General features: G+C 37.6%; 1 pseudogene; it reads right to left on the minus strand.

The window, feature by feature from the left end:
* Nucleotides 1-258: 258 nt before the first annotated feature.
* LOC121137991 lies at nucleotides 259-596 on the minus strand (annotated as a pseudogene).
* Between the last annotated feature and the right edge of the window lie 5,161 nt (nucleotides 597-5,757).

Consider the following 5,757-nt stretch of genomic DNA (forward strand, 5'->3'; position numbering starts at 1 on the left):
TGGAGAAAGGGGGATATTTTCACAGAACCAGCATTCCCCACCCCCACCATCTCCATCTGATCTCAATCAAAACAAGATACTCGACATTTAGTTTAAAAAAGAAAAAAACATTGCAATATGTTTGTGAATTTATATCAGTTCTTCCTGTAAAAGAAGGAAATGGTGACAGCGAAACAAAAAAATTAGAGAAAACTATATGTGTTAATTGTGCCTTTCAAATTTCAAGTGTATTCTGGGGTAATGTAGCTGGTTTCCCTTTTAGTAGACAGCTCCTGTCACTGCTGGAACACATCAGTATTGTCTTTATCCTCCATTTCCAACTGTGCTGGTCTGTCTGTCTCATTGGTTGGTTGTCAGTCAAACCAGAATCTGTTCTGCCTCATTGACAATACTTGTGGGTCACAATAGGCTTTCATTAATTTAATAAGTGTGTGTGTGCCTCTTAATCTTAAACTGCACCCCAAACCATCCTGCCTTGGCACCTTCAAATCAATATGATCCTTTTTCTAAGTCTTGAATCCATCCTCAGATTTGTTGTCAGCCTTGACAAGCACCAGAGTCTCCTCAACTACTGATTCACAAAAGAGGCTCCAGGTCTGCACCGAAGGAACACCCAAAACAATTTTTTATTATTAATTACTTGACATGCACACACAAATATGCACATATGCACACAGTGTCTGTGTGGTTTATGTATGCACACCATAAATATTCCCCACTCTCATGACTTAACTTTCATCTACCCTGGTCCACAATTTCAACAAGTCACTCCATTTTATTCCTCCTTAGTGATTTTACTTGAGATCCACTGGATTAACCAGGGAATTTTGTGGGACAGTAGATTTGGAACTATGTGATGGAGCTTAATGGGCTTAGCAGAGGATGCAGGCAATGTATCTTACTCTACAATGCATGCAGAGAGAGCATTTGAGAGATTATGGGTTGGGGTCTGTGAGCCTTTTCCTTTCTGAGACTGAGTGTGATCTAGTATGAGGTCAATGCAGGTCAGTAAAATGTCTATATGGAGTCTAGAAAATGGCATGCCTTATCCTATCCTGTTCATTCCCTTCTAAACTCATTTTTGTCCTCTTCTTAGTGTACCCAGAGACATTGGCTGAGGGTGTAACTGATATATTAGGCAAGGAAATATACATTGCAGAGATATTTTGTTTGTATTCTAACAAATGAATCTTGCTTGAATAACATATTAGTTTTAACTTTTTTTGTTTTAGATAAAAAGGGCAAATATAGTGATATTTTGTTTGCAATCTAACAAATAAACTTACCTGAAATTCAGAGTGCAGAGCTAAGTCACTTGTTAGCCATATTACTAGTTAAGATAAAAGCCACTGGTTGTTCAAACACCTAACCACTAGTTAGTCATAGAGGATAGACAGTGGTCACTATGCCTTTAATCCCAGAACTCAGGAGACAGGGAGACAAGGATGATTGTATTCAAGGGCACTCTAGCCCACAGAAAGGAGAATAAGTCTAAAAGAGAAAGGGATCTCACACCTTTGATGCCAGGAATTAGCATAAGAAGCCTTTAATCCCAGCACTAGGGAGGTGGAAATAGGAATGATGACTGGGTAGAGAGAGGAATATAAGGCAGAAGGAGACAGCAGCAGTGTAGTCTGAGGTTTGGTGGAGAGCATTGCAATCTGAGGATTCCTTGAGACAGGATTGCTCATTTTTGAATGAGATACAGGTAAGAGTAGTGGCTAGCCACATTGATATTCTAATCTTCATGCAAGTTTTCTTTTTAGATTTCAACTAAATATCACTACACATTCCTTACTTATTTTCTGCATCTGATAGACACATGAGTCTTGGCATTCACCTAGGGGTGGGTTTGGATAGTGTAGTGTGCATGTGGGGTGTTAGGCACCTTAGTTATCATCAGTCGTAGAAGAAAAATGTGTTTCTGATTTAATAAATGATCCAGCTACCCTCTCTAATGGTAACAGCAGTGCAGTGTGGGATGTACTCAGACCTGGGCTGTTAGCAATGACTAACCACTGACTTATTGACATAAATTTCTTTTTAAAATACAAGTTCCTGAAATATCTCTTGAAAACTAACAATAAAACTCTGTGTGAGAATCTACATACATAACTACTTGAAAATTAACGATAAAAAAGTGTGAGAAACTACATGTGTAACTTCTTGAAAACTAACTATATAACAGTCTAAGAGAAACTACATGCATACCTTCTTGAAAACTAATGATACAACACTGTGTGAGAAACTACATGCATAACTTCTTGAAAACTAACTATTCAACACTCTATGGGAAATTATATGCATAACTTCATGAAAACTAAGCACACAACACTGTGTGAAAAACTACATGTGTACCTTCTAGAAACTGGCATTTGAGAAGCTTTGGGAAACTCCTGTCCTGACCTGTTTCCTGTATTTCTGATTCTGAAGTATCAGATTGAGCGTCTTCTAAATCCTGCAGTCTATTCATCATTGTTTCTCTGAGCTCTTAAAGTTCTTGGGGCAAATAATTTTCTAAGGACGTCATGGAATCTTTCATTTTTTTACATTCATCATTTACATGTGATTCCAAATTTCTAATATTCTCATCCTTAGCAAGCACCTCAATAGCATGTAAACTGCCTTCTACAAATGATATTCTATCAGTTAGTTTATCATTTCTCTCAGACATGGAACTATTCTTTTCTGCTAGCATTTCAATTTTATGTTCCAGTCTTTGTAATTTGCTAGTGAAATCATCAAACATGGAACCGTGTTTGTCGTTAAATGTTTCCACATTATGTTGAGGCTTAGGTTTAGGTTTAGGGTTAGGCTTAGGATTAGGAATATGGTTAGGGTTAGTGTTAGGGTTAGGGTTATGGTTATGATTTGTGTTAGGGATAGGTTTATACAACACTGTATGCTGTTGTGGAAGTCTTATGTTAAAATATTTTAACTATATTCTTATTTGATAACTGATCTGTTATATACAATTTCACTGTGTTAAAGTTAAGACCTTTCTTTTTGTTTAAACAGAAAAGAGGAGATGTAGGGGAATCCTATGTCAGTAAAGCACTGTGGAGCCAATAGGAATCTAGATAGGTGGGACTAGGAGTCCAGGAGGACTCTGGGAAGGAGAAACACTATAGTCGAGATGTAACGCCATGGGGTAGGAAGCCCGGAAACCTCTCCGGTAAGAGAAATACATAGGTTAACCATTATGGGGTAATTACTTAAGTCAGAGCTTGCTAGCAAGAAACAATCAAGGCCAACAGCTTCATAATTAATATAGCCTCCTGGGTGCTTATTTGGGACTGATGCGGCTCTGAAATCAGGCTGTCAGGATTGTTTCTCTCAAGAACAAAGGAAAAAAGCTTCCTTTTACAAATGGTTGTCAGGAGCAGGATTGAATTTTCACGCAAAATAACAAAAGATTTAAAGGAATTTTAGAAACAGAAGAACGGAGAGAAGCACACATTTTTGGCAGCAGCATTTTCTCAGGTGGGCTCTGTTTTGTTAGCAGCAAGCAGAGACTCGCGGCTGGCTTAAGTTAGTCTTCCTAACTCGGCATTAAAAGAAAAAAAAGGCAACAAGGTTCTTTTAAGAGGCTTTGCTAACAATTTAAAGGTGTGTACGTACAGCTGGAAGTGGCAGTGACCACATTTCTAAGCCAGCAGCTGGAGTCACACTTATGCCCACCATCTTGAAAAAAAACTGCAGTTTAAACTGCCGTGGTTTAACAGATAAGACAAATGGCCAGAAAAATGTAATGATTTACAGTAAAGTCAGACTTGGATGAACAAAACCTCTAAAGGTTTACAGTGTGTTTAAAAATATTCGGCAAAGTGGTAAATAAATAGAAAATCCGGCTTTGAGGTGGCACAAGCTGGTAGGATTTGCATCAGAGGCAGAGGCAGGCAGATTTCCAAAGAGAAACCCTGTCTCAGAAAAAAATTAATAAAAGTAAAATAAATATAGTACTAATAGATAAATAAATAAGCCACATAAAGATGGAAAATGAACAGAGAGTCTGAACGCTATTGTGTTTTTCACTTTTTTGATTGATCAGGAAGGAACAACTGCTAAAGTACACATGATTATAAATACTGCTGAATTAATCCAACTTCTATCTTTTGACAATGCCTTGACTTCAAAATTTAAGAATAAGGATATGTTACTTGGGAAAGGAGATTTTGCTTATGTTTCTACAGAAAATGAAAAGTTGAGGATTCCTTCCAGGCTTCTGTGGTTTGACAAACCAAGACCCCCGGAAGCAGTGGACCAGGTGATTCAAGAATTAAATCAGCTAAGATGATGCAGCTTTACAGACCACGAAAATAAGGACTTATACAGGTTTCTGAGTTTTTTCATGATCCCCATGTTATGAACAGCACCCCCTTCCAGCATGTAGCAGTTTGGAATGAGCAACGTCCTAATTCCCATCTTGTTTATAAATCTTTGTTTTCATTTAAATGGGATTGTTTATAGTTGATAATGACCACAACCAATCTCTTCTTAATGGTAAAATGGGGAATTATGGTATGGGTACGGTTTTTCATTTATTGATACAAATTCAAGGTCAACTTTGTGATGTGTATATTTCTACTCTTGATTAAGTATTGTGCTTATACTGATCTTTTAAAACATAATGCATAATTGAATAGTGACTATAGATAGTTACTTACAATAGAAATTATATTTAGGTAAGTTAGGTTTTCTAGATATACAGAAATATATTTGAGATAGACAGTCTTCAAACCCCTCAAAGTCCTTCACAAAATGGCATTCAAAATGGTTTAGGGTTTTTCTTGACAATGAGAAATGTCTGCTCCTGGCAGCACCAATTATGTCTGAGAGGAAGATGAGCATCGAAGAAACTTGTTATGGAGTTTGTTCTCAACATGGAAAGATTAGCCATTTGGGAAAGAAACTGCTCTTGCCTGTACTGCTTGACTCTTGTTGTATAATCTGGACATGCAGGACCCACAGGAAAGTGACTGTTGAACTCTGTCTTACAGGGTTCCTGCTTCATGAAGTGTCTACGAGACTTTCTGCAGGACAAAGAAAAATGACTGACAGACTGCTAACACAGATGGACATTTTGAAATTTCCTGCTTTGCTGAGAAATCTTCTGGATACATTGTGGCCTATGGGCTGAATATGGATGCCCCAAAGTTACAGAGGAACTTCGGGTGACTGTCTAGGCAGTAAGAAGTCTCTGTCAATCCTAGTGTTTATATATTATCCTCCTGTGGTCTTTGATAGAGTTGAAGGCAGATAGTTAAAGTTATAGTTTTCCTTAGTTATGATAAAAATAAGCTACATATAGAACTTTGGACTCAGAAGGATGAGATGGATGATATTTTCTTTAAATCTTGCTAAAATATTGTAACTATATTCTTATTTGATAACTGTTCTGTTATATACAATTTGACTGTGTTAAAGTTAAGACCTTTCTTTTTATTTAAACAGAAAAGAGGAGATGTAGAGGAAGTCTTATGTCAATAAATCACTGTTGAGCCAATAGGAATCTAGATAGGTGGGACTAGGAGTCAGCAGGACTCTGGGAAGGAGAAACACAAGAGTTTCAAGATGTAACGCCATGGGGTAGGAAGCCCAGAAACCTCACCGGTAGGAGAAATACATAGGTTAACCATTATGGGGTAATTACATAAGTCAGAGCTAGCTAGTAAGAAACAAGCAAGGCCAACAGCTTCATAATTAATATAGCCTCCTGTGTGATTATTTGGGAACAGGCAGGCGGGAAGGCTTCTC

The sequence above is a fragment of the Mesocricetus auratus genome, unplaced genomic scaffold, assembly GCF_017639785.1.
Source record: "Mesocricetus auratus isolate SY011 unplaced genomic scaffold, BCM_Maur_2.0 contig_3929_pilon_obj, whole genome shotgun sequence".
Lineage (NCBI taxonomy): Eukaryota > Metazoa > Chordata > Mammalia > Rodentia > Cricetidae > Mesocricetus > Mesocricetus auratus.